The following is a 27,824-nucleotide window of genomic DNA, read 5'->3' as shown; positions in this document are numbered from 1 at the left end:
AGGTTGGTCATAGCTTTTCTTCCAAGGAGTTGCTGCTGCTAAGTTGCTTCAGTTGTGTCTGACTCTGTGCGACCCCATAGACGGCAGCCCACCAGGCTCCGCCGTCCCTGGGATTCTCCAGGCAAGAACACTGGAGTGGGTTGCCATTTCCTTCTCCAATGCGTGAAAGTGAAAAGTGAAAGTGAAGTCGCTCAGTCGTGTCCGACTCTTAGCGACCACATGGACTGCAGCCCACCAGGCTCCTCCGTCCATGGGAGTTTCCAGGCAAGAGTACTGGAGTGGGGTGCCATTGCCTTCTCTTCCAAGGAGCAAGCATCTTTTAATTTCATGGCTGCAGTCCCTGTCTGCAGTGACTTTGGAGCCTCGCCCATGTGCATTTTGCGTTTCACTGCTGGCTTCTTGGGCCTGGGTCCTTGCCTTATTGCCTCGTCCCCAGCACCCAGCACAATGCCTTGAGTGTAGTTAGGTGCTCATTTAAAAGTTTGAATATTAGGCTGAGTTGATCTGACAAGTAGGATTACTGTTATTGTTAGTTTTTCACATGCCTCATCCATTCATGTCTAATTTTTAAAAGTCTTATTCGAGTTGGGTCAGAATGTTCCTTCTCAACCCATAGGCAACAGATGTTTTCCATAACTGCCGGTAGAAAGTCAGCGATCAGCATTTTTATTGACTGTGCTGATTCTAAATTGCTACCTTGTGGTCTTTAAGAAGAGAACGGGCCAGGACTCCTTGCAGCTGGGAGGCAGCAGGCTGGCCGTGGTGACTCAACCGCTGTGCCTGTGATTAGAGAGGAGGGACTACGATTGCAAGAGACGCGGCTTCCCACAACTGCTTTTAAACCTTGCTCTAAAACTTCCTGCTGTGAATTCATGCGGGCCCGGTGTCGCAGCCCCCCTCACCCTCCCATGTTCCCTCTTTGGATTGGACGCCCCGTGACGATAAATTCTCGTTGCTAATTCACATTTGTCACACAGATGGGCAGGCACTTGGCCGGAAGTCATTACCATTCCCTTTGGGAAACATTCCGCTGTGAACCACATCATTCCCTTGGGGGACTGAGTTTCCTGGGTCTTTTCCTGATACTTTCGTTTCAGAGGATGGATGGAGGCAAAGTCGTCATTTTAAAATGCACGTTCCCCAAACGCTTCCTGGCCCAGATAGCCACACCAGCCTGCATCATTACTTACGCCTCGAATGAAGTCTTATCAAAGAGTTTAATCCTTTGAGAGGCCTGGGCATGGAGCATCAGACTTTGTTACGCCGTGGCTCATTCTCCCGGTCACCTTTGCTCTTGGATGGTCTTTTTAGGTATTTTTTTCTACAGAGTTGAAAGTTCAAATGCAATATTTATAGTAAATTCTTCCAAGAGGTTTTATCATTTTTATGTGGAAAATGCCGTGCAGAGAAGCCTCACCCTGTGGCTTGTGGTATCTGCAGTGTTCCCTTCCAACCAGAGGTTATACCTTGAGGTGACGTGTGGATCTGAAAGGGTTAAATGACTTCCTCCCTCCGCGCCCCCACCAGAAGGTTCCTGAGAAGGTTTTATGTGTCCTGTCCTCATGACCCTGCTGGTAAACAAAACGCTGTTCCTACTGACGTTTGTAGGATGAAGCAGATGGCTTCTTACCCCAAGTGTTTATTCAGTTTGTGTGTTTTCATTAGCAAGGCTGCGCTAGGAGGAGCAGAGAAGAGGACCTGAAACGGAGCCATGTTTTGCTGCTCTTGAGCAGCCCTGGGAAGCCGGTCTGGGAAAGATGCTCACAGGTGATGGGAAGACCCCAGGCCTGTGTTGAGGAGCGAGCCGGAGTCGCCGTGGTGTGGGTACGGGGTGCTCCGTGTCGGCCACCACCATCCCCGGGGGCTGATCCTCCTGCCCCTGTGTTGGTGTTTTGTCGAGGCTTTCCTGAGAAGCCTTTCCACCTCCCAGGTGCCTGAGGGTAAAGTGTGAGCTTCTTAGTTTGGGGAGGCTGGGAGAGAGGCAGACGGCCCAGTGCTCCGGTGACTTTTTCCTTATTCTCCACCATCGGTCCTGGGTTGGTTCATCCTCTGCCTTAGCATCTCAAGCTGGAAAATTCTCTTGACTTGTTTATCATGCTTAGTTTTGACTTCCTGCAAGTAGAAGGGGAGCTCTGTGGGGGCCCGGCCCCTTTGGTTCTTATTTATCCTTATATTCTGTTCCTCCACAGTGCCTCAGGCTGATGCCATAACCTGTGACCGACTGCCCACACCTCTGTTCATTCATGTGCTTCTCACAGACGAGGAAAGTTGGGTGGTGTTGTCATCTCTTTAAGATGAGGGGGCACCCCTGGGGAGCTCTTCAAGTCACCTCACATTTGTATGGTGTTGGGATAGCACTGGGATGGGAACCCAGCCCTCGTGACCCCAGCTTTGTCCGCCTTCCCTCGCCCCGAGCTGCTGCCTCGTCTTACAAGATCTGTGGGCTTCCACTGTCTTGCCTTACTGGATGTTTCCAAACTTGCCTCCAAGGCTCCTTTCAAACTCTCATCTTCCAGCTGCTGTGGTTCCTTTCCTATTTGTAAACACCGCCCAACATCCACCAACAAATTTGTCGAGATCCCCCAACCATCCAAGCCTCTCCCTAGGGCTCCTGGGTGGGGGTTATCTCTGTCTTTTTTTTTTTTCATCTCTGTCTTAAACTACTTGTCCATACCTCTAATTAGACTTGGAATCAGAAGCTCTAATCTTGTTTCTCCCTCTAAGTATAACCCCACTGAGACTCAGTTTCCTTATCTGCAAAATGAAGAGTTTGGTTCAGATGATAATCCATGCTTTTTCCCCCCCCTCCCTTTCTTTTTTTTTGAAAGTTGGAACCTTTCATTGACATCTTCTGTTGGTTAATTACCTCTCCATGATTATGTTTGTTAATTCCTCAGGCAAATAGTAAACTCTTGAGAAAAGGGATTTTAATCTAAGAAATATTACAAAAACCTCATCGGAGGTGGTATTAACAGTTCTTGTGTAACTGGTAAGTGCTCAAATCAAATATGGCGAAGGTGAATAAGCACGCATGCGTGTGAGCAGATTCCAGGAGATGGTGAAGGACAGGGGAGCCCGTTGTGCTGCAGTCCGTGGGGTCGCAGAGAGTCAGACACGGCTCAGTGACAGCCACAAACATGCTTATGGGGCATCAGGAAATGTTAGGATTTAATGTGTGTTTGTGTGTTGTGTTGTGTGTGTGTGTGTGTTAACTCATGTCCGACTCTTTGTGACCCATGGACTGTATCCCACCAGGCTCCCATGTCTGTGGAATCCTCCAGCCAAGAATAATGGAATGGGTTAGCTACTCCATTTTCCAGGGGATCTTCCTGACCCAGGGCTTGAACCTGAGTCTCCTGCACGGCAGGCAGATTCTTTACCATCTGAGCCATCAGGGAAGCCCAGATGGGTGGGGTAACCTAAATAAGTATCACTGAACTAAATTGGGCTAAACTTCATGCCACTTGAGAAGATAGAAAGAAATCAGGTATTTGCCAGACAACGCATTATTAGCGGGAACAAACAACTTTGTTGGAAACAGACATCTAAAATTTTTAAGAAAAATAGTTTGCATGTCATAATAAGAGAGACTGCAAAGGTTTTTCTTTTTTTTTTTTTTTAAACTGAGGGCAAAAGTGCCTGTGTTATCTCATACCTAATTAGGAGTCTGGCATGGTCAGTCCATAAATGATTAAACCTTTATTTCATTTTCTTAGCTTTTGAAATGAAGCAATCGTTTATTTTTCACTGTAACCTGGCCTTGACATCAGTCGAGGGCTTATTCCTCCAAGTGCTTTGTGTTTCTGCAAAAGGTCTTAAATGGTTGGAGAATTTTTAAACTCTCTTCATAATCTGGTGCTCAGAAAAAGAGGATGTAGCCAAAGTTTGTCTCTTTAAAAAGCTCTGTGTTGTCTTTTTGGGACTCCCTAGTTTACATCGACAACTTTCCTGGTGGCTCAGATGGTAAAGAATCGACCTGCAATGCAGGAGACCCGGGTTCGACCCCCTGGTCGGAAAGATCCCCTGGAGGAGGGCATGGCAACCCATTCCAGTATTTTTGCCTGGAAAATCCCACGGACAGAGGAGCCTGGCGGGCTACAATCCATAGGGTCACAAAGAGTCCGACACGACTGAGCAACGAACACTTTCAGTTCACTTTCCTTAGTTACATCAGGAAGAAGGGATGCTGCTGGCCTGGAGCGGAACTTGTGTAGCTCACAGCAACTGTGCCTGTAGAAAAACAAGGTCCTTTTCTCCGTCTTTGTCTTGTTGTGAATGATTTTGTTTCCCTGTTTAATTTCTATGTTAGCCATCTTAGAGACAATGCCCTTTTGGATCTAAAGCCACTGAATGTCTTTGTTTTTTCCTCTTCCCAAAGAGGTGGAATGTATATTTAACCTAAGATCTTGGGGGGGGGGGGGAGTATTGGTATATCTTTTTAATATGTGTCCTGCTTCTCCCCTGGAATCATATGTCCCCGGCAGTGGGGTTATTCCTTGCAGTTGATGGATTATATGCTCTTAGATGGGAGGTATGAGTTCAGGGCTCCTTTATTTTCTTCTTTTGTATAAACGTGCACGTAAGAGCTGGTGGCGGCTGTACTGAGACCTAAATAAAATTTAATCGACCATTTAAAACCAGAAGGGAGGTGTGTGTGCCCAGAGCTCCATTAACTGCCTCTTAAGCAGCTGCAGTTTGAACCAGAAAGAGGGAAAGGAATTTCACAAGTTCACTCAAGCTTTTTAAACATGAGTCAATATTTCTTTCCCCTTATCAGTGTTGCTTTTGGCTCCGTCTCTTAGCAGAGTTTCTGAAAGAGTATTTATGTCCACTCTGCTTTTGCACCGTCCACTCTGTGTTTTATTTAACTTGAATGATAAATGGTCCGTCTGGGTCTGGTCTCTTGAGGTTAAATTTAAAGGCTATTTTAACAGATAAAAATTTTTTTTTCATAAATCATTTCAGCAAAATCCTGTTCGCCTTTACTTTCTAGATCCTTAGATGTGAAGAATGGAACTTAAATGTTGGCCCAAAATGTTTGTGTTCCCCTTTCAACTTCAATGTAGACTCTTGATCAAAGTCGTTTCTGTGGCTCTGACGTGATGGCAGGAATTCTCTAACAGCTGTTTGCTATTTTCTCCCTGAAAAGTCTCTCAGTAGACGCTAATAAATAAGAGGAATAAACTATAACCGAGAATGTCTGTATCTGGTGGTAAAATGGGCCAATATTCTGGGGAGACGTAGGGAGTTTGAGAAGCTGCTTTCCCTCCCTCTTGTAAGTGGAGATAATAAATTGTCCTAATTATAAGAAACAGAGTGGTTAAAAGGGGAAAATCGGGACCTGGGCTAGAAGTGCGTCCTGGCTTCATGGCTTACTAGCTGGGAGGGGGGCGGGCGCTCTGGGTGAGAAGATAACCACTCTCAACCTGTTTCCTTGTTTCTGAATCTGGAGAACACACACTTCATGGGGCTGAGGTGAAGCTCAGGTGAAATACCTTCTGAGAAAATACCTTGCCGAGTCTAGATGGAGATTAGATTCCCCTAAAAACTAGTCGTTTTTCTTCCTTGCACGTTAAACTTTACTTTTCTTGTTTACTAGCAGCATTGAGACTGTGCTTTTATTGTAGGGCTTTTGGGTATGTGAAGTGGAAAAAAAGCAAATGAAAACATTTTGAAATTAAAAAAGCATACTTGTGTCAGGTGGAGTAATTTTCTTTCTTTTTTCTTTTTTTTAAAAAAATTCCCCCAGCTTTCTCTGTCGTCTCAGATGAGTCTTTCCTGAAATAGAGATGAGGATCCCAGGTGGCTTTGGAGGGTCTGTGAGAAGGAAGTGCCTCCTGGACAGGTGTGATGAAGTCGCAGCTTCTCACAAGCACACTTAATCCCTTTTTTCTGTCTATCTGTAGCTCCTCTGAGCTTCAGTTCCGGTAGCTTTAACACTGAGGGGATATTCTTAAAGCTTAAATGTTTTGTGTGCATATTGGTTTTACTGAGTTTTTGGTCTCCTCCATTTACTTAGCCTGTCTCTCCTGGTGGCTCAGCCGTAAAGAATCCACCCGCAGTGTAGGAGACGCAGGTTCGATCCCTGGGTCAGGAGGATCCCCTGGAGGAGGAAATAGCAACCCAAGTATTCTTGCCTGGAGAATCCCATGGACAGAGGAGCCTGGCGGGCTACAGTCCATGGGGTCACAAAGAGTCAGACCCGACTGAGCGAGTGAGCACACATTTATGTAGCCTAAAGCCTCTCTGTTTTCCTAGACAGGATTTTCCTAGGAGAACCTCGCTTCCCTCTGGCACTGGCTAGATGTATTTCAAGGTGGATGGTTTTAGGACCCTCTCGGATGGGTCTTCTCTGTGGGTTCCTTTGAAGGAAGCATTTAGCTGGCTAGGAACCTCTATGTTTAAATGTGAATATGAAACATATTAACATATAAATCAGAGTGATGTTTAAATTATCTGCTATTTTTTTAATGATTTACTTATTTGCTGTCTTTTATAAATTTGAGCATTGGACATCATGCTTTTCACACTAGAGAAAGATATTGGGATGATTTAATCAGTTTGTGATCTGTAGGGAAAGTCATTGTGTAAAAGCAATTCTGAAAGTCATACTTTATAATTGTGAGCGAGAGCTTTATAGCTTTCTCTTTCCCCATTTATATAAACAGGAAGCTAGACTTGATACCCAGAGTGGAATTCAGGGAGCGTTGGTGTTGTTTTATGGAACATGATCTTAGAAACCTGATACGGGTCCCACATATATTTCTGGACATGCACAACAGGGTGCTGCTGATGATAAGAAAAGGAGCAAAAATAATGGCTGCCCTTTTAAAAACCCCTTGCTGTGTGCCAGAATTTGTACTAACGTCTGTCCTTACGTTCTCTTGTTTACGGCTGATCAGTGGATCTGTGAGGCAGGCATGAATGAGCCCAGTGAGCAGAGGGGACAGAAGGGCCTCTACTTAAGCCCTGTTCTCACCAGGCCGTTCGGGGATCCCTTAGAGAGGATAGCCCATCACGTGATCATGCTGGTCCCTGAGACAGATGCCAAGGATAGATACTCCGAAGTGGGTAGGGTGGATTAACAGGGCTGAGCCTGCAGCGGGGATAGCCCAGGGACCAGAGGGCCTCCCAAGGTCATCGACACAGCGGTGGCTGGTCAGGGCCCCAGGTGGAATGTTGGAGAACTGTCAGACAAAGAGAAGCTGAGAAGGTAGAGTTTTTTTTTTTTCCCCTCCCATCAGTCAAGTATATTTATTTAAAGCACCATCCTATAGCATCAGTTAAGTTTTCAGATTGACAAGGTAGGATTGACAGGCCTTGGCAGCACGTGGGAGGGAACACCCAGAGAGAGGGGACACAGACACTCCTGAGATTTACACCTTGGTTGGCTCCCTGCCACTACCGAGGACTGGGACGTCAGCTGGCCTTTCTATGGCAGCTGTTGCACTGGAAATGATGTCTTCTTTTTTCAGTTGACGTGAAAGACGCATTGCTAATGTTCCTAATAAAAGCCACTGCTTCATTTCTAATCACAAAGAGGAATCTGTGACTCTGTAAATGAACCTCTGAGATTCATACTGATTATGGAGATTGTACAAACTGGAAGTATCAAAGGGAGGTTGATTGCTTGCTTCCCATTTATATTAGGAAAATTATATTTACTCTCTGCATTTCAATTAGCTTGTCATCCCAGAAGCTACTCTGTTCATCTTGAAGGCCCGGCTGGGAAAGCATTGACACCCAGCGTCTTCAAGTGACCGTTCACAAGCCTTTGAAAGGAATGGGGGTGTGGCCTGTCCTTTAATTTTAATTCCATTTACTTACGAACTCTCAAGTGTGTTTGACGGTCATGTCATCTTCCGTGGCTGTTTGTTGGAAGGTTTCTGTCCACAAACAGAACTCAAGGGCTCAGTTACCTTTGCTCTCGCTATGATGTGGTTTAGTTTGTGGTTTAGTCCCTAAGTCGTGTCCGACTCTTGCAACCCCGTGGACTATAGCCTGCCAGGCTCTGTCCGTGGGATTCTCCAGGCGAGAATACTGCAGTGGGTTGCCATTTCCTTCTCCAGGGGATCTTTCCCACCCAGGAATCGAACCTGGGTCTCCTGCATTGCAGGCAGATTCTTTATCAACTGAGCTATGAGGGAAGCGCTTGAAGCTGTTGGTAAAGCTATGATACTTTAGACACTAGCTGTGATGCTGAGTGTCGAAAGTATTGAAAAGCAAGAACTCCCCTGGTCACTGCTTCCCTGGGTCCCAAGGTGGCTGTGACAGCCCTTCCCAGCCCCTTCCGGTCAGCTCTCATATTCCTGCAGTCCCATAAGCTGGTATTGTCCTTAGTCTCGTAGGAAGAGATAGAAGATGGGTCTTAAGCAGGTCATTCTGCAGCCAGGCAAGAGGCCTGGCCAGCAGGAGCGATGGCCTGAGTAGGGCCAGGAGGGAACAGAGGTGGTAAGTCATCCCCCTCTCCCCTGGACCACCTATTCCCTATTAGCATTTCCTGTTGCTGAATTAGAGACCCGTGAACGAGGAGCCCAAGGTGAGCAGGCTGGAGAGACCAGTCAGTGGGAAAAGCAAGAGGACACCCCGTCTCTTGGGAGAGGCCCAGGACTCCCAGAGAAAGTCAAGGCCACCAGGCCCGGGCCCCCAGGTTCCTATCTCCTAACACTTAGGCTCATCTCCCTCCCTCTGCCTCCATTTCCACCCTTGCAGCCTTGCCTCTGACCCTCCAACCTTCAACCTATCTCCTGCAGGACAATGTGCTGCACACAGTAGGTGCCAACAAAAATTCCTCTTATTTGCGTATAAGTCTTGTGATTCTTGGACATGTTTTAATTTATAGACAGTTTAATACTGGAATCCCAGTGATGAAAAGGACAGGTAGGTGCAATAGCTATAGCACATACTGAGTCTGTGAGTTAAAACAAAACTTAGATGTTAACTCTTGGCCATCTAGCATGTCTTTGCCTGATGGAGATTTTTTGTAAGTACCAGGATAACAGATTTTATTAGAGTGGTTAAATGGAGCGTCTGGTTTCGTAATAAGCACCAAGAATTACTCCTTCCCATAGTTAACTGGGTTTCGTGTGTGCTGAGAGGCTCACACATCCAGATAGGTTTCATGGAGATGATCAGAAATGTCTGCTGACCCCACGACAAGGTGCCTGTTTAGGGCTCTTCTGGTTTAAGCTCCCAGCCATTATTACCATCTCAGAGGAAAAATCTTCATTCCTAGTGAAGTCTCGATGTTGGCTCTCTGTGAACTTTCTAAACCCTTAATAACAAGGTGAATCTGTCTTCCCCACCCCCCCCATCTTCCTTTCTGTTCCAAGGGCAGTTTCTGTAAGGTGGATTTCCTCAGTTCCTGCGCTTAGCTACCTTCTCTCTTGAAGCTCCTGAAAGGTACATGGCAGCCTTAGAAAATAAAGTTCTAACTTTCTCCAGAAAACTGGTTCAACAGAAACCAACCCTCTGCCAGCAGCCCTGGGGCATCCTGCCAACCCAGGGCTGCTTAGAGATTTATGTGGGTACCAGTCGCAGTGCTTAGCTTCCAAACTTATTTTTTGCCCTCTGTCTGGCTCCAGAAATGGCTGCCCAGGGAGGCCTGGGGAGTTGGTTTTGGTTTTTGGTCCTTATTTTCTGGTACACAAGGTACTAGATGAAGCAAGTTCTTTTTCTCCGGGCCCTGTAACCGTGTGAACCCTGGAGGCCATCAGTGATTTTTCTAAGTCCTACCAGCAGCACTTGGTACCCTGGCATTGAGGTGATGCTTTATTTGTGGTCCATCTTCCTGGCTGTTCCATCACTGGGCAACTCAATTTGACAAATACATCAGTTTGCAAGAGCTGCTGTCACATATCCCACATAGGCAGTTGAAGCAATGGAATGCTTGTCTCACAGTTCGAGAGGCTGGAACTCAGACCAAGGTGTGGGGCAGGGTTGCTTTCTTCTGAGGGAGAGTCTTGTCCAGGCCTCCCTGCTAGCTTCTGGTGGGCTGTGTGCTAAGTTGATTCAGTCATGTCCGACTCTTTGTGACCCCATGGACTGTAGCCCACTAGGCTGCTTTGTCCATGGAATTCTCCAGGCAAGAATACTGGAGTGGATAGTCATGCCCTCCTCCAAGGGCTCTTCCTGACCCAGGGTTTGAACCCGCGTCTCTTATGTCTTCTGCATTGGCAGACAGGTTCTTTGCCACTAGAACCACCTGGGAAGCCTGCTGGTCATCTTTGATGTTCTTTGGCTCATAGATGTGTCTCTGCCAATCTCTGCCTTCCACTTCACCTGGCCTTCTCCTTCGGTGAGTTTGTCCTGGTTTCTGCCTTTTATAAGGCCACAACCATACTAGCATCGGGCTTCCCTGATAGCTCAGTTGGTAAAGAATCTGCCTGCAACGTGGGAGACCTGGGTTCGATCCCTGGGTTAGGAAGATCCTCTGGAGAAGGGAAAGGCTACCCACTTCAGTATTCTGGCCTGGAGAATTCCATGGACTGGATAGTTCATGGGGTTGCAAAGAGTTGGACACGACTGAGCGACTTTCACATACTAGTATAGGGCCCACCGCCATCATACCTTGATCAATTGCAAAGACTCATTGTCCAAATAAGGTCACTAGTTCCTAAGGGGTGGGGGATAGGATACAGTTGGGGAGATACAATTCAACGCATGCATATAGCAAGTTTCATTGTTTGGCTTCTTTATGAAATATTTGAGAAAAAGTTGGGCCACTTACTGCTGTGAGTTCTATATGGGCAACTTATAGACCAGTTTTATTCTGTGGTTCCTTTAGTCACGGTGTAGAATGGGACATCTCCTTAGTAGGTGGAGGAGAACTTGATCACATAACACTTTCTTAAATCACATTTATGCATGATTAAAATGGGAACTGTAGTGTGGGTAGTCATATTGGATGAGATACCGTGAGTCTTTCAGTCAAGTGAACCGTAGGAGTGGGTTGGTTTGGAGTCATTTTCCTTCCTCCCCCAGCATTTTTCCATGAATCAGTAATGGGAGAGTGCTGGCTTGAAAGTCACCACGTAGTATCTCCCAACATCATTCACTCTAGTTCTGGCAGAGAGCCGTTCTTTTGATGAATTAGTCAAGGTTGAAAAAATAAGCCTTCACCGCTCTCCCAGCATCCTTTGTCTTCCAACAGTTATGCCAAAGAACATTACTAATCATTGGAGAAATGCACATCAAAACCACAATGAAATATTACCTCACATCCATTACTATGGTTGCTGTTAAAAAAAAAATACTGATAGAACAACTAATAAGGATGTGGGGAAGCTGAAACTCTTGTGCCTTGTTGGTGGGAATGTGAAAATGGTAGCCGCTATGGAAGAGTCCCTCAAAAAATTAAACATAGAATTACTGTGTGATCTAGCAATTCCACTTCTGGACATCAACCCCGGGTAATTGAGAGCAAGATCTTGAAGAGATATACCTATTTTTTTTTTTTTTTAATTTTATTTTTTTTAATTGGACAATTGCTTTACTGTGTTGTGTTTCTGCCGTGCAACAGCGTGAATTAGCTGTAAGTATACATACATCCCCTCTCTCTCGAGCTTCTCTCTCACCCCTCGGGCTCATCCCAGCGCTCCGAGTTGAACTCCCTGCATTGTACAGAAGCTTCCCACTAAGTATGTATTTCACACATGCTGTGTGCTCAGTTGTGTCTGACTCTTTGCGACCCCATGGACTGGAGCCCACCAGGCTCCTCTGTCCTTGGAATTTCTCAGGCAAGAATACTGGAGTGGGTCGCCATTTCCTCCTCCAGGGGATCTTCTCGGCCAGGGATCGAACCCACGTCTCCTGCATTAGCAGGCAGATTCTTTACCACTGAGCCACCGGGAAAGCCTCTCACACGTGGTGGTGTACACCTGTCTGAGCCACCGGGAAAGCCTCTCACACGTGGTGGTGTACACCTGTCTTTAAATGGTGTAATTCACAATAGCGAGGAGGTAGAAGCCACCCAAACCTGTGTTGGTGGATGAATGGATAATACATGGAATATGCATACTATGGAATGTTATTCAGTCTGAAAATGGAGGAAATCCTGTCAAATGTTACAGCATGGATGAATCTTGAGGACATTATGTTAAGTGAACTAAGCCAGTCAGAAAAAGATAATATCATATGAATCTACTTGCATGAGTTACCAGCAGTAATCATATTCAGAGACAGAAAGTTGAATGGTGATTGCCAAGGGCTGGGGGGTGGGTTGGAAATGGAGAGTTGTTTAATGGCTTCCCTGGTGGCTCAGACTATAAAGAATCTGTCTGCAGTACAGGAGATCTAGGTTCTATCCCTGGAGAAGGGAAAGGCTATCCATTCCAGTGTTGGTGCCTGGAGTATTCCGTGGACAGTAGAGTCTGGCAGGCTATAGTTCATAGGGTCACAAAGAATCAGACATGACTGAGCAACTCAAACACCAAGGGCTGGGATGGGGTAGAAATGGAGAGTCGTTGTTTAATGGCAATATAGTTTTAGTTTTGAAAGTTGAAGATGTTCTGGAGACCTCTGTGAATCTATCTAACACTACTGAACTGCTGACCACTTAAAAATGGTTAAGATAAGAAATTATATGGAATTTTAAAAAACCATATATCTTTAAAAATTGGAGACTAGTTAAAATAGCCAAACTGATTTCAGCTCTTGAGGTAACTAGTCTAGACCTTCATTTCCATGTACTGTGCTTCAGTGGAACACTGAGTGTATTAGGTAGGTGTCAGGGGATACAGAAATATTTAGCTGTGGGTAAAAAGACTTCAGTTCAGTTGCTCAGTTGTGTCTGACTCTTTGTGACCCCATGGACTGCAGCACGCCAGGCTTCCCTGTCCTTCACCAACTCCCGGAGTTTGCTCAAATTCATGTCCATCGAGTCGGTGATGCCATCCAGCCATCTCATCCTCTGTCGTCCCCTTCTCCTCCTGCCCCCAATCCCTCCCAGCATCAGGGTCTTTTCCAATGAGTCAACTCTTCACATGAGGTGGCCAAAGTATTGGAGTCTCAGCTTCAGCATCAGTCCTTCCAGTGAATGTTCAGGACTGATTTCCTTTAGGATGGACTGGTTGGATCTCCTTGCAGTCCAAGGGACTCTCAAGAATCTTCTCTAACACCACAGTTCAAAAGCATCAATTCTTTGGTGCTCAGCTTTCTTTATAGTCCAACTCTCCAAAAAACTTGGAGGAAGGAAAAAACTTATTCTGATAACCTAAAATACTCACAACACAAAAGTATTGTGACCTCATTTCTGTAGATGACTGATGAAGACGCTTTGAAAACATCCAAGGTAACATCTTTCACAAGTGTTTACGACATTTGGTGTTGGTGTTGATGTTTATCTTCTGTTTGTATATCCTTCATTATCATTTTATGGCTCATGCCTGCCAGAAAGACTGTAAATTCCTTTAAAACTGGGGCTGGGTTATTTTGTAACCTCCACAGCACTAGTGAGTTTCCTGCACATACCAGGGGTAAAGAGTTGGTAGACCTATTCTGTTTGTTGACTCATCTGTGGTAGCTTCAGCAAATCACTTTCTTCTAAGGGTCAGTTCACCTCCAGTTGCGTGATCTACTGGGTCTTAGGGCAGCTAATGACAGAGAACACTTTGCAAAGACAAAATTTCAAGGTGATACTCAAGTTACCAACATGTTATGCATTCTTTATTTTCTAGCTCTTTCTATGTGAGTTGACCAGTTGAATAATAAGCTTCTCATACCTTCAGAAACTAAATCTTTTAATATGCATATGAAACATACATTCAAGGCAACAGGCCAAGGAGTGTCTTCTTGCTGCACTTGGCACGCAGATCTGCAATTAAATACTGTTTTTGAATAACAGATGACATTCTAAGCAGATAGCTGCCAAGTCATACCATTTGGCCCTCGTTCTAATTAATTCCTTGCAAATGATAAATTTTCTGTTCTTTGCCCTTCTGCCCACGTTTGCTCCTCCTTTGCGAGGCTTCATCTGACAGTGAAGATGAAACAAAGCGTGATGGTATTTATTCTGCTTGTGTTGCAGCATTTAGAAATTTGTAGCTCAGAAATTCTTATAAGGAGTCTTAATTTTTAGAAAAATATTTTGTTTTTGATTGTGCCGGGTCTTTGCTGCACAAGGGCTTTCTCTAGTTGTGACAGTTGAGCATTACTTTTTATTGCGGTGCGAGGGATTCTCATTGCGGTGGCCTCTCTTGTCGCCGAGCACAGGCTCAAGATGCTCAGACTTCAGTGGTTGTGGCTTCCAGGACCCGGAGCACAGGCTCACTGGTTGTCGTGCATGGGCTTGGTTCCTCTGTCGCATGTGGGATCTTCCTGGACCAGGGCTCAAACCTGTGTCCCCTGTATTGGCAGGCAGATTCTTATCCACTGTACTTCCAGGGAAGTCCAAAAGTTCTAAATTTTTTGTCCCTAAAGTAGAGCTTTTGGGTGTATTTTCCCCATTGTGAAATCCTTTTTACTTGTGCTTTATCTCATCTTGAGGCCTCAGAATGTCCTTGTAAAATAGCATCAACTTAAGGCAGCAATGGGACATGTAACATGATCTCAGAAGTCTTTCTGTTTGCAGATAAGCTCACAGCACAGCATATGGTGGAAGCAGAATGCTGACAACATTGTGGAAAGTCCTGAGACTTGCGGTATCTCACCTGGATTACTCAGCCTCATTTCTCTCTACTGTACTGCCCATTACAGCTTAGAGAAGTGGAAAAAGAAAAAGCAGGTTGACTATATTGTTTTTAGGATATGAACATTTTAGGAAAAGTGTTCAGTAAACATTGTTTAAAAGCCAGGTTATGATAGTCTAATGACATTTCCTAGCAGGTTGTGTGATGGTCACAGGTCAGGCCCAAGATGATGGGCATTTTTTTTTTAAGATATTTTTTGGATTCAGTTCAGTCCAGTTGCTCAGCTGTGTCCGACTCTTTGCGACCGCATGGACTGCAGCACACCAGGCCTCCCTGTTCATGGCCAAATCCTGGAGCTTACTCAAACTCATGTCCATTGAGTCAGTGATGCCATGCAACCATTTCATCCTCTGTCGTCTCATTTTTTTAAACATCTTTACTGAGTTTGTCACAGTATTGCTTCTGTTTTATGTTTGTTTTTTTTTTTTTGGCTGAGGCATGTGGGATCTTAGCGCCCTGACCAGGGATTGAACCCTGGGTGTGGGTTCTTTGTGACCTCCACAGGGTCATGAAATCGGTGAGTCATTGCCTCTTACTTGCCTTAGAGAATTGGGTACCTGTCTCCCCAAAAAAGAGATTTGGGCATTGTGGAGACCATTGTCATTAGCCATGAAACTGTCATAAGAGCTCATTTTAATAATTGCTTGTTAACATGATGACTTTGAACATTAGAGGTTTGGGCATCTTTGAACAGTTTAAGGGGTTTAGTGAAAACCAGGGAAACACTTGATCTTTAAAAGAAATTAACCCTAACATCATTTAAGTTCAGTTCAGTCGCTCAGTCATGTCCGACTCTTTGCGACCCCATGAATCGCAGCATGCCAGGCCTCCCTGTCCATCACCAGCTCCCAGAGTTTACTCAAACTCATGTCCATCGAGTCAGTGATGCCATCCAGCCTTCTCATTCTCTGTCGTCCCCTTCTCCTCCTTCCCCCAATCCCTCCCAGCATCAGGTTACTTATCCCTAAAGTGATGTTTCGATGGTAGAAAACCAAGAAGGTGCATGAAAATTTAAAATCATCCAACCAGACAACAGTATTGATATTTCATGGTTCTTCCATAAGGTTATTTTATATATTTCCTCAATTAAAAGTTTTTGGGTTGTGAACGAACAGAATGATTCTGGCTCATGTGAGTCAAGCAGGGGGCTTGCTGAAAGGTCACCGGGAAGCTCCCCACGGCCAGATAGCAGAGAGGTGAATTCTTGTGAGCCAGGCTACAACCCCATTTGTCTTTTAGAATATCTTATAAAACCAGGACATACTGTACATGCTGGGTGGATGTCATTCTGTCTTCCTTGGGAAACAGTATTACTGATGGATGGAGAGATTCTCAGAGGAAGAATCTAAGGGCTTAGGAGGCGCACGCAGAGAAAATTACCTCTATCTTGCTCTCTTTCTTTCTTCTATCAGCAGCCGTGTGATTAACAGGAAGCGGTTTAACAGTTCCCTGTGATGAGCTCGGGGAGCAAGGCTAACCCCCTACTTTGTGGACCACTCCTGGTATTTGGCCAGACTTTAGATGTGGGCCAGAGAGAGGGGTAGAAAGGTGACAGCAGAAAAGTAAAACTCTGAACAAGTTTATTGGCAGCCAGGGGAGGAGAACAGGAGCAATAAAGCAGTTTATAGGGGCACACATACGTTTTCCCATTTAGATACTATCTTGTAACCCATTTCTATGGCAGCTTTGGCAGTCATAATGGGATTAGAGTATTTTTCTTTTTATTGTAAGGAACACAGTTTGCCCTTCCACTCACTTTTTTTTTTCTTTTTTTGCTTAACTAATGACTCCTTGGGTCTCTAAGAGCCTGTTATCTTTCCTTCACATAGTCTTATTTTGCCATTTACGTCTTGGTTGCAAACCACAGCTTAAAGTGCTGTAAGATTTTATTTACTGTTGTTTTGGAGAACTATTAGGGTTTGTAGGAAAAACAAAATGTTTACTGGAAACGGTTTTTAAGTTTCCGTGTTTAAGGGAAGATTTCATAAATTGGCCTAATTAATTAATGTGCCTAATTAATAAGACATATAAAGATCATATACTTAAAATTACGTTCCTCCTGAGAATGCAGTGCTCTGAACATTTGTGTTTAGGGTGAAGTTTTTATAGTACTGTCTGATTTTACCAGGAAATGTTCATAATGGTGTCTCCATTTATGGAAGATCAAGTACAGACCCCATGAAGGGCTTTTGTGGTGTGTTGCCCTTTCCAGTTCCAGTTCAGTCGCTCAGTCGTGTCTGACTCTTTGCAACCCCATGAACTGCAGCACGCCAGGCCTCCCTGTCCATCACCAACTCCTGGAGTTCACCCAAACCCATGTCCATTGAGTCAGTGATACCATCCAACCATCTCATCCTCTGTCGTCCCCTTCTCCTCCTGCCCTCAATCTTTCCCAGCATCAGGGTCTTTTCAAATGAGTTAGCTCTTCACATCAGGTGGCCAAAGTATTGGAGTTTCAGCTTCAGCATCTGTCCTTACAATGAATATTCAGGGCTGATTTCCTTTAGGATGGACTGGTTGGATCTCCTTGCAGTCCAAGGGACTCTCAAAAATCTTCTCCAACACCACAGTTCGAAAGCATCAATTCTTCGGCACTCAGCTTTCTTCATAGTCGAACTCTTATATCCATACATGACCACCATAACCTTGACTAGATGGACCTTTGTTGGCAAAGTAATGTCTCTGCTTTTTAATATGCTGTCTAGGTTGGTCATAACTTTCCTTCCAAGGAATAAGTGTCTTTTAATTTCATGGCTGCAATCACCATCTACAGTGATTTTGGAGCCCAGAAAAATAAAGTCAGCCACTGTTTCCCCATCTATTTCCCATGAAGTGATGCGACTGGATGCCATGATCTTAGTTTTCTGAATGTTGAGCTTTAAGCCTGCTTTTTCACTCTCCTCTTCCACCTTCATCAAGAGGCTCTTTAGTTCTTCTTCACTTTCTGCCATAAGGGTGGTGTCATCTGCATATCTGAGGTTATTGATATTTCTCCCGGCAATCTTGATTGCAGCTTGTGCTTCATCCAAACCAGCGTTTCTCATGATGTACTCTGCATATGTTAAATAAGCAGGGTGACAAGATACAACCTTGACGTACTTCTTTTCCTATTTGGAACCAGTCTGTTGTTCCATGTGCAGTTCTAACTGTTGCTTCCTGACTTACATACAGGTTTCTTAAGAGGCAGGTCAGGTGAGGAACTCAAATATTCAAGGACCCCAGTTTGCAGGTGTGCGTTATCCTCCTAGGCCCGCTGCCTGCAGCTTTTTTGTGGTTCTAAGTGAGCAGTATTGCCTTGGGTTTAACTCTGGCCAAATGGTTAGGCTTTTCTTAGCATGGATGGTTCAGGGCATTGGTAAAGCATTGCCTTCAGCCCATCTGACATTTTTATTGATACTTTCCATATTATTAAGAGTATAATATATAATATTACAATGTAACAAAAGTCTAACATAGATAATATGGGAAAGTACAGTAAGAAAAGTACCCATTTTACTACGAATATAGGAATAATTATAAGTAGTTTAACTAAAACCAGGTGTGGTATTTTTAAAAAGTCAGGCCAACTAAGGTTTATTCCATGAATTCAAGGATGGTTCAACATTAGGGAGTCATATAATAAAGAAAAAGTATCCTTAGATTTTTAAGTGTTTCTAGTTGTTTGTAGCCGTGATTTTAAATATCTGATTAAAATAGTAAATAGAAATTGCATAAACATGATGAAGACTGATTACCAAAATCCAGCAACATTCTATTAAGTGATAAAATACTATAGCTGTTCCTATTAAAATCAGCTGACCATGCAATTTCCCTCTCACCTAAACACTATTCAATAGTATTTTAAAGATGGTAGCTTATACAATGAGAAGTTGAAAAGACTGGTCAGAAAAGTAAATAAATTGTTTTTGTTTTCAGAGGTTATCTTATACTTAGAAACCTAAGGTAATACTTCAAGTACTTTTGAAATTAAATGGATTTGAATGACTAAAGAAATAACAGAAACGAATAGCTTTTTTTTCATCCTTGGAATAAAAGCTTAGAGATGGGAGAAAGTTCAAAGTTGTGAGTAAGGGTAAACAAAATACTCATTTAACCAAGGAGGAACATGCCTGATAGGAAGAGAGATGTAAAACTTAATAGAAGGACTGAAAATAAGATCTGAATAGTGAAAGAGTGGGCTGTACTCCTGGGTGGGAAGATGGTATTGTAGAATGCTTGTCCCTAAGTAAGCAGAAACTTTCGCTGTAACAAAACAGGATACTGTAAGATAAAAAGGTGTCATAGACATGTCTATTAAATTGTCTAACTCTATTTAAAACTATTTTGTTAATATTTGTTAAATCCATTTTGAAGGATGTAAATGGCCAGATGGAGGATGAACTAAGATGCTGGAAACAGCTTAGCATAGTGGTGAATCCTGAAGGACTCAGCCCTTTTGTGATGGAGCAGATTATTTATAAAGGGCTCACTATGGTGTTAAAATATAGGCACTTTATTTTAGAATACATAGGTCATATAGTAATTCTGAGGTCAACCACTGCTGAGTATTACTTATTATGATTAATGGGCTTTCCAGGTGGTGCAGTGGTAAAGAATCTGCCTACCAATGCAGGAGACACAGGTTTGATTCCTGGGTCGGGAAGATCCTCTGGAAAAGGAAATGGCAACCCACTCCAGTATTCTTGCCTGGAGAATCCCATGGACAGAGGAGCCTGGTTGGCTACAGTCCATAGGGTCGCAAAAGAATTGGACATGACTGAGTACGCATGCATTGTGATTATATGCAATTATTAGTTATTGAAATAATAACTTTTTCTTTTGTTTACATAAACCTATGGAAAATAACTGGGCTCCTCTGGTGGTTCAGACAGTAAAGAATCTGCCTGCAATGCAGGGACCCTTGTTCAATCCCTTGGTTGGGAAGATCCCTTGGAGGAGTGAGATGGCTGCCCACTCCAGTATTCTTGCCTGGAGAATTCCATGGATGGAAAATAATTAGATCCAAGCAGAAGATCGTAGAATGCTTTAGCTTTATACACTGTGGGTTTATAAAATAAATGTTTAGCCTTCCAAAAGAAAATACTAGATCTCTCTGAAGGCGTTTACACCTGTTACACCCCTTCAGTCTGAGCACTCTTATTCTTTGGGGAATGGGAAAGCAGGCAAAAGGGTTCATGTGGGAGAAGGAATGTTCAAGAATCACTGAGACATTTTTGAAATATTTAAAATTGGCCTTGCTGTTTCAGATGTTAGGATTTTGGAGCCACTATAATTAAAACAGTAGGTTTTGGCACAGAAATAGAATCAAGAGCCTGAGGACATCTGGGAAATTATAGATGGTAAAAGTGCATTTACATTGGTGGGGAAGGGATGGTTTATTTAATAAATGGTGCTGGCCAAGTTAGCTATTCATTTGGAAGAAGAATTTAATTTTTTCATTTTATACTAGGTACAAGCAAACCTTTGAGATCAAATGAAGGTCTAGCTCTAAACATAAAGACATCAGGAGAACATTTGGTAAACTATTTATATACCTTTGGGGTTATACAGGAAACTAAGACAATAAGGAAAAAGATGAGTAATGTATACCTAGTCATTCATTCCACTTGCTTTTCCTGCTGGAAATACACCAACTTAAGTTGACCACCCCCACACCCCAGAGTGATTTTCAGCTAGGACACATTGCTATGGTCTAATCACTTTACATCTATAATCATTTCTCCATGTTCTCTATTGTTCATAAACTCTGCTTTTAATATCAGTAAAAAGATTCACTGAGGAGGCTGTAGATGCTTGGGAAAACTGAAGTTGCTGCGTTAGTCCTATAATTACTGAAATTCCATTTACAACTGTGAAGTTGCAGCTAAACCTTCGAGCCAATCGAGTAGATGGTGGATTTGAGAATTAAAGCCCTTTTTGGCTTAAGAACTAGTATCTTTGGCTTCCCGTCTCTTCACGGGTACCCTGGGTACCCCGCTGCATTTCCCCGTCTTTCCTGACACAGTAGACCAGAGCTTTTTGTAGTCTCCACCTCCTGTGACCTTAATTTACACAATAGACTGAGCAGTTTCCTAGGATGGTCTTTGTCCAGCCTGATTTTAAATTCTGTCTGTTCTTGCGACCTACTTTGCCAGTGTTCTGCATTAACAGTCTAGTTCCAGACTATGGTTCTGATGAAAGGAAAGAGGGAAAATTCATATCTTTCCATTTATTTGAGCTAAAGCAAGGGTGCTGATTTTTTGGAGTGCTTACTTTGGGGGGTGAGGATGGTTGGGTAAGGATAGAGGGACAGGGAGGGACTGGAGTAGGCTGAACTGAGGAATGTGTCTGATAATATTTATTTATGCCCAGGAGTCCTCAGAATCATGAAAACTCTCTTAGAAAAGTATGCACTGTATATACACATATACACACTCATTTTCTGCCATATTCTAAAATGTAAGCCCTAATCACGTGGCACCATTCCTTAAAAACAACAAGTAGTTGTATTTTCAGTTACTCAGATTCTGTGTAGACATCTCAAGGAATGTTACTTTAGTAAGTAATAAAGCTCTTTGGCTTTTAAGAACATCCTAGTGTGGTGATGGTGGCTGGTTAGTAGCTGTCTTTGCGACCCAGTGGACCGCAGCACGCCAGGCTTCCCTGTCCTCCTCCACCTTCCGGAGTTTGCTCAAACTCATGTCCATGGGGTCAGTGATGCCATCCAACCATCTCATTCTCTGTCACCCCCTTCTCCTCCTGCTCTTAATCTGTCCCAGCATCAGGGTTTTTTTTCCAATGAGTCGGCTCTTCGCATCAGGTGTTCAAAGTATTGGAGTTTCAGCATCAGTCCTTCCAATGAATATTCAGGGTTGATTTCCTTTAGCACTGACTGGTTTGATCTCCTTGCAGTCCAAGGGACTCTCAAGAGTCTATAAGAATGTGGAGGTCTTGTCCTCCGTGTGGAAATGCGGGGACAAGGCAGACACTTGTCTGAGGCGCTCAGAGCCCCGTCTAAACCTGACTTTCCCCCACCTCTGAGGGGAGTGGCTAGGTGGGGACTCTTGTGATTGATTCTATGTGCTCTTTCCTCCCCTTCTTCTCTGCCCTCCCTTGGGCCCTTCCCACCTGGGGACAGAACACCCAGGCCAGGTGATCTGAGGTCGGTTGGAGATGGTGTCTCCATCTGTGGATGTGGCTCGTCCTGCTTTGGACCCAGTTCTGCTGCAGCTCTTGGGGCTAGTACCAGCTGTTTGGTTCTCCTTTGACTGTCTTTGTTTTGAGGCTTTGCTTTTTGGCAGGTTGAGCAGTGCAGCTGAAAAGATGATTTTATAGTTGTATCTAGTATCTTTAGCCGTTTTCAGCAGTTGTGTTTGTTCAGGGTGGCCAGGCTGAAGTATGCTGGGAAGGGAAATTCATCATTTCTTTGAAAGAACTTGGAGCAGCAGCAACAAGGAAATAATAAAAAGTTGTCCTCTGATGTGGACTCTGTTCACAGGTGATTTATCCTCACAGGTGTGTATATTAGCTGTTGGACCTTCAGAGAAGGAAGTTTTCTTTTTTCCAATGTACCTAAATATCTTTCTTAACAGCATTAGAACTTATTTTCCTGTAGTTTCCACATTTGACTTTGGAGATCTCCCAACTTTTCTGTCAAAATGCTGTTTCAAGCTGCTGTTTGCAGCTTGGGTTTTCTGCTCGTGTGATCCTGGAGGCTGACGAGCCCCAAGACCTGCAGGGTGAGTTAGCAGGCTGGAGACCTGGGAGAGTGCGTGGTATCCCTTCGTCTGAGGGCTGGCAGGCTTGATACTCAGGAGGAACTGATGTTTCCATTTGAGGCTCATACAGAAACTAGTTTGCAGAGAAACTAGTAAGAAATGACAGCATTGAAATACGGGCTTACAGAAACCTCACTGTTCCAAAATGGCAGAACTTCTGAATGGAACTGTTAGCTATTAGAGCAGGTCTCCAAAGGATAGGTCCATGGAGTCTGAATAGGCTTATTAAAAACACTTCGAGTGTCAGTGTTTAATATCTTAGCATCACTGACTCAATGGACATGAGTTCGAGGCAACTCTGGGAGATAGTGAAGGACAGGGAAGCCTGGAGTGTTGTAGTTCGTGGGGTTGCAGAGAGTCAGACATGACTCAGCAACTGAACAACAATCAAGAAAAAAGCCAATGTCCCTTGTGGGAGAGGCAACCTTTTTGTTCTAATCAGGCCTTTAGCTGATTGAATGAGGCCCACCCACCTTAGGGAGGGCAATCTGCTTTACTAAGTCTATTATAAATGTTAATCTTATTTTAAAACATCTTCACAAGCACATCTAGAATCATGTTTTACCAGATATCTGGGCACTTCATTGCCGGGTCAAGTTGACAGACAAAATTAACCAGCACACTGTCTTAAGTCCAGACAAGCGCTATGTTTGTTCCATTATACTGTGCCACTTGTTTTCAGAAGAGACTAGCTTTCAATCTTGTAGACAGTTGTGCTGCATACAGACATATGTGGCATTTATGGCAATGGTACTCAGACTGTGACCCATGTACTGGCAGCCTCTGGGTCACTGGGAGCTGGTTAGAAAGAAATACAAATTCTTCCCACCCACCGCCCCAACTCCCCACCGACCCAGAGAATCAGAATCCATGTATGTGGGGCCTAGTTATCTGTGTTTTCAGAAGTTCTCCAGGAGATGCTTCTGCAAGCTCTACTTTGGGAAACTCTGATACAAGGGACATAAAAAATATGTGTATATACATGTGAACTTAAAATTAGTAACGATTATCTTTACTGAAAACTTTTGTAATCTATTATTGCTCAAAATATTTTTAAAGACATGGGCACAGTACTGCTGTTCACATAATTGACAGTCTTCTCCTACAATAAAAGCTCATTAATTTGGGTTTCACTAATATGCAGGTTTTCATTCTGACAAGGCATCTACTGATATTTATGTTTGGATTGTGTCATAGAGAGATTTGCTAAGTGCTAATAAGCAAATTAACTATGCAAATAAGGTTGTTTTGACAATAATGGCCTATGCAGTAAAAGTAGATTTTTGACAGTGCCCTATTTATCGTTGTTTTGTCAAGTTAGATCTATGAGATATAGTTAGAAATGGTCAAATCACGTGTAATATTGTCTTCTCATAAATTAAATCATTCTTGAATTTTCATCCAGTGGCTGAATCTTCTAATGTTTAAGTGTCACATCTACAAAGATAGGCCAGAGTATGTTTGTTTTTATTTTATTTTTAAAAAATATTTGGCTGTGCCAAAGACTTGTAGTTCCCCAACCAGGTATTGAACCCAGGCCCTTGGCAGTGAGAGTGTGGAGTCCTAACCACCGGACCCCAGGGAATTCCCTATAGTATGTTTAAAATCAAATGTTTAACTCTTCTTCCTTGTTTTTGGATCTATACATAGAAAAGAGGCTGCTCAATTAAAAACTTGACAGAACAGGTGCTGTGAGATATAACTGTTATTAATATTCTGGCCTTTTTTCTATCTATACCAATTTACTGATCAAAAAAAACATTTGCTGAAATCTCAAATATTTTTAAATACTCGACAAACTTTGATGTCAAAACACTTTGATGTCATTAAATATTACTCTAAACATCTGGGAAGAAATCTTCACATTTTTAATTAATAGTGCTTTGCCTAGTAAAACCTAACAAAGTGAAATTGTGTTAGTTATTACTGGAATAATGTAAAAAATCTTTTGCATAAAGTTTAACCTGAAATACAGTGTTTGGGCGTTGGGGGCCCACCATGAGGCGTGTGGTATCTTAATTGCCTGACCAGGGATTGAACCTGCACCTACTGCATTCTGGAAGGTTGAGTCTTAACTGCTGGACCAATAGGGAAATCGTTGAAATACATTGCTTTTAAGTGTTGCTAGGGAACAAAGAGAAAAGTATGGATAATTAGCCAGGCATGTAGCTCAAGGATTTTGTAGTGTTTTTTTTTTTTTTGAAAGTATGTGTACAACACAACAGCCTCTTTTGGAGACAGCAAATTGGCCTGGGAAGTTCCACTTAGCCCATTGGTTCATATCTGCCCAAAATGCTCTGAGACATTTCCAACTTCTCTACTATCTTTAATACATTTAAGAAACACTGGATTTATAATAATGCCTTCTCTAAGCCGAGGATTAGTAACATCTTTCAACTCTAATGATATTAACCAAAGAAATTTTATGTAGAGGATAAACAAACATAGCTAACTAGATTTCTTCCCATGCTCCTCATTGAGTGATAAAAAAAAAATAGATCAAACATTTTGGGGTCTCTCAACTTCGGCAGTAACATTGCTGCATAGATTTGTCCTGGTTTCAGAGTGAAAAGGAGAGGTAGATTTGGGGGCACCTTTTCAGGGAGAAGGTGTGTTTATTTGCAGTCCTGGAAAGCCATTGTGCATAAATATAAAAACATATCGATACTGATTGCCTTCTAACAGGATCATTTATTTCCCTGTGACCTGACTATTTTGTAATAGCGATCATACAATTCTGAATGCAGTCTAATCATTCTGGATAGTTTTGCATGCGTGCTAAGTCACCTCAGTTGTGTCCAGCTCTTATGCGACCCTATGGACCGTACTCACCAGGTCCTCTGTCTGTGGAATTCTCCAGGCAAGAATATTGGAGTGGGTTGCCACGCCCTGGTCCAGGGGATCGTCCTGACCCAGGGATCAAACCAGAGTCTCTTGTGTCTCCTGTGCTGGCAGTTGGGTTCTTTACCACTAACACCACCTGGGAAGCCCGGATAGTTCTGAGGCAATGTTAATGAAGCATGTACTGTGTGCACTGGTTTACAAAAAAAACACCTAAATGAACTTTTTACTATTGCATGTGTTTTTAGTAGTTGGATTTGTCTTCAAATGGTTGGGCTCTGGAACCATGTCTGTTTTTGGTCACTGTTGTATCCCACCCCCTTTGACAATGCATGGAACGGAGGTACTATATTAGTGTTCTAAAGCTACTGCAACACAGTACCACAAACTAGGTGGCTTAAACAATAGAAATGTATTTTTCACTATTCTGGAAGCTAGACGTCTAAGAACAAGGTCATGCTCCCTATGAAGGCTCCAGGGAAGGGTCAGTTCCCGGTCCCTCTCCCAGCCCCTGGTGGTGGTTTGGCTTGTGGCAGCATTTCTCCAGTCTTGACGTGATGTTCTCCTGTGTGCGTGTGTCCAAATTTCCCCTTTTCATAAGGACATTAGTCCTATTGGCTTGGGGGCCCACCCTACTCCAGTGTGACCTCATCTTCCCTCATTATATTTGCAATGACCCTGTTTCTAAATAACCCTGAAGACACCTTCTAGGGTCTTCAGGGTTAGAACTTCAGCATATGAATTTGGGCAGGACACAGTTCAACTCATAACAGGTACCTAAACATGTGATGAATAAACAGTAAATGAATGAAATTACACTGCTGTTATTTTCACATTGATGGATCAGACTTTCACATTGATGGATCAGACTTTGAAAAAATATTCTGAGATCACTAATTCTTTTTGTTACTGTTCTTATTCTTGACTTAGAGGAATTTTTTTTCCCTAAGACTCTAATTTTCTACTTCTAGTCTGTTATTTGGGAAATAAAACTGCAGACATTGTTAGAAACTTGTATGTAGTAAGAATAAGCAACTTCTGAATTAGACACTTGTAAGTGAGGTTACATAGGTTTTAGAAGATCCTTACACAGCCATTGCGTTTTGTGTGTGTGTCCTTATCGAGAAGTTGAAGCTAATATGTATAACCAAACTCTCCACTATTTTTATCACTGCTGTGTGTATTTTGTGACCTGTAGTTTCGATTTTCTCATTCTTAAGGTATGCTGTGGACTGCATTGTCTCCCCCAGCATTCTTTTGTTGAAGCCCTAACCTCCCAATGTGGATGTATTGGGGGTAAAGAAGTAATTAAGGGACTTCCTTGGTTGCCCAGTGTTAAAGAATCCACCTGCCAGTGTGGGGGATATGGGTTCGATCCCTGGTCTGGGAAGATTACACATTCCGCAGAGCAACTGAGAGAGTCACCCCTGCTCGCCACAACTAGCAAAAAGCCTGCATGCAGCAATGAAGACCGAGCGCAGCCAAAAATAAATAAAAAACTTTAAAAAGATATCAAAAGAAGTAATTAATGATTCAGTGAGGTCATAAAGGTGGAGCCCTAGTCCGACAGGATTAGTGTCCTTGTAAGAGGGGCCGCCAGGGAACTCACTGCCCACTACCCCCTTGTGGGGACACAGCAAGGAGTCCGCTATCTGCCAGCCAGGAAGAGCGCCCTCCCCAGGACCCAGGTCTGCCGGCACCTTGATCTTGGACTTTTCAGTGTCCAAAACAGTGACAAATCTATGGCGTCAAAGCCACCCCATCTATGCTATTTTATTATGGCAGCCTGAGCAGATTAACACAATGTATTAACAGAATAATGTTTTTAAAATTAGCATACTGCCTAATAACAACGACAGTAATAGCAGCATGTACTTACAGAGCCAGGTACTGTTCTAAGCTCTCAGGGAGGTACCCTTATTATTCTCATTTTACATCATGAAAGATCCGGTACCCAGAGGTTAAGTAACTTGCTCAAGGCCACGTAGCTGGCAAGAGAAGTCATTTAGCTCCGAGTTCCTGACTGGGTTTTCCACCTCTGAGCTTGCTTCACCCTGTAGTGTGAAAGTGCAAGTTGCTCAGTCATGTCCAACTCTTTGCAACCCCGTGGACTGAATAGTCCAGAATTCCACTGTCATGGAATTCTCCAGGCCAGAACACTGGAGTGGGTAGCCTGTCCCTTCTCCAGGGCATCTTCCCAACCCAGGGATTGAACCCAGGTCTCCCGCATTGCAGGCAGATTCTTTACCAGCTGAGCCACCAGGAAAACCCTGTAGTGTAGATGCTTAGAACTTCAGCTCTTCCCCCGCCTCCCGGTTGCAGCATCCATTTAATGAGGGTTTTTCGCTGGCTGAACCCCCAGAGGCACATTCACAGGCACGAACCTTGCTGCTCTACCCCGTCTATCAGCCCCAAGGAGTCCAGTGTAATATTCTAATAGAAATGGGAAGTCCTGAAACAGCCACCAGTGAGTTCAGAGGCACTATCTGAGGGGCAATTCTGCTAAAGTAATTTGTATGTAACCTTTTGATTTTGCCTG

General features: G+C 43.5%; 1 protein-coding gene and 1 long non-coding RNA gene across 3 annotated transcripts in view; both read left to right on the top strand.

The window, feature by feature from the left end:
- Window positions 1–27,824, top strand: part of FARP1 (FERM, ARH/RhoGEF and pleckstrin domain protein 1) — a 300,177-nt gene that overhangs the window by 69,372 nt on the left and 202,981 nt on the right. The window lies entirely within an intron of this gene.
- LOC122447581 lies at window positions 281–27,356 on the top strand. Its single transcript, XR_006271293.1, has 4 exons — window positions 281–10,297; window positions 20,911–20,915; window positions 21,673–21,678; window positions 27,346–27,356. It is a non-coding gene; the product is annotated as an uncharacterized LOC122447581 (long non-coding RNA).

The sequence above is a fragment of the Cervus canadensis genome, chromosome 9, assembly GCF_019320065.1.
Source record: "Cervus canadensis isolate Bull #8, Minnesota chromosome 9, ASM1932006v1, whole genome shotgun sequence".
Lineage (NCBI taxonomy): Eukaryota > Metazoa > Chordata > Mammalia > Artiodactyla > Cervidae > Cervus > Cervus canadensis.
Note: the sequence above shows the minus strand (reverse complement) of the source record. Positions and strands in the feature narration are given on the sequence as shown.